The following is a 2,007-nucleotide window of genomic DNA, read 5'->3' on the forward strand; positions in this document are numbered from 1 at the left end:
CAGCAGGCTGCGTGCGAAGCCTTGGTCAGCATGGCTCAGCACGGGGAGGCTGACAAGGTCAAGGCGCGAGAGGCGGGAGCGATCGAGGCCGTCGTCAGCGCCATGACCACGCACACGGACGACGCGGGGGTACAGCAGGCTGCGTGCTGGGCCTTGAGACATACCGTCGGTCGCATCGAAGACAACCAGGTGTGGGCACGAGAGGCGGGAGCGATCGAGGCCGTCGTCAGCGCCATGTCCAGAAACGCGGACGACGCTAGGGTACAAAGATCTTCCTGTGAAGCATTTGAAAGCATGACGGCGGGCATGGCTGACAGCCAGGCGCGGGCGCGGGAGGCGGGAGCGATCGAGGCCGTCGTCAGCGCCATGTCCAGACACGCGGACGACTGGTGGATACCGCGGGCTGCGTGCTGGGCCGTGACGAACGTAGTGAGTCACATCAAAAAGAGCCAGGCGCGGGCTCGAGAGGCGGGAGCGATCGAGGCCGTCGTCAGCGCCATGACCAGGCACGCAGACAACGCGGGGGTGCAGCAGGCTGCGTGCGAGGCTCTGAAGAACACTGTCAGCTTCAGGGACGAGAGCCAGGCGCGGGCGCGGGAGGCGGGAGCGATCGAGGCCGTCGTCAGCGCCATGTCCACGCACGCAGACGACGCGGGGGTGCAGCAGGCTGCGTGCTGGGCCCTGGACTACACTATCAGCTTCAGCAAGGAGAGCCAGGCGCGGGCACGAGAGGCGGGAGCGATCGAGGCCGTCATGAAATGCCTCCATAGGCACGCGGACGACGCGGGGGTACAGCAGGCTGCGTGTGAGGCCCTGAAGTACACAATGCAGTACTTCCGATACCAGGGCACAGCGAGAGATGCGAAAGCGATCGAGGCCGTCGTCAGCGTCATGACCAGGCACGAGAGCAACGCGAAGATACAGCAAGGACTATGCCAAGTGATGTCAACGATATTCGAGAGCCACAAACAGAACAAGCTCCCGGCCATGCAGGCGGGAGCGATCGAGGCCGTCGTCAGCGCCATGTCCACGCACGCAGACAAGCAATGGCTACAAAATGATGGATGCAAGGCCTTGTGCAGCATGACAGAGGGCATGGCTGACAGCCAGGCGCGGGCGCGGGAGGCGGGAGCGATCGAGGCCGTCGTCAGCGCCATGTCCACGCACGCAGACGAGATGTGCTTGCAGTGGTCAGCATGCGAAGCCCTTGAGAGCATGACGGCGGGCATGGCGGACAGCCAGGCGCGGGCTCGAGAGGCGGGAGCGATCGAGGCCGTTGTCAGCGCCATGTCCACACATGTGGACGACCGATGGCTACAGTGTGACGGATGCAAGGCCTTGCGCAGCATGACGGCGGGCATGGCAGACAGCCAGGCGCGGGCGCGGGAGGCGGGAGCGATCGAGGCGGTAGCGAGGGCGATGCAAAGGCATGAGGGCAGCGGGTGGTTGGAGGATAGCGCGATGGAGGCTCTGAGCAGCCTTGCTAGCGACAACTCGTACAACATCCGACGCATCCGACGGCTCCGAGGCGCCGCCCTGCCTCCCAACATCCCCGACACCCGTGCTTCTGAGGCGCGCCGACGGCTCAGGTCCGTGCTCGAGCGACGCGATGCCGAGTGATGGGGAGGGTCGTGGTGCAGCTGGAGGGGAGGCGGGGATGGCGGGGAAGGGACAGAGCTTGTTCGTGCTGCTAGGGGCAAGAGCTGGCTGTGAGACGAGCGTCGAGCAGGGGGCTGAAGCTTTCTCAGCTTGTCGGTCAATGTTGCGGTCAACAATGATTGTACCTGATAGAAGCGCGTCATGCTCTCTACCTCTCAGCTCTTCTGGACCTCCACCCCCATGTCTGTCTATGTGAGCTAGTGCTCGCTTCTGCTCTACGGCGCAAGCCGACAGCCCAGCTGAGCATGGCAAGACGCCATGCGACATCCGATGCGAGCTCGGGGAGAGAGGGCATGACGACGTCGCTGCTACAGGCGAGGAGGCAGCGGAGGGGATCAAGGACGGAAG

The sequence above is a fragment of the Guillardia theta genome, assembly GCF_000315625.1.
Source record: "Guillardia theta CCMP2712 unplaced genomic scaffold GUITHscaffold_367, whole genome shotgun sequence".
In the NCBI taxonomy this organism is placed as follows: Eukaryota; class Cryptophyceae; order Pyrenomonadales; family Geminigeraceae; genus Guillardia; species Guillardia theta.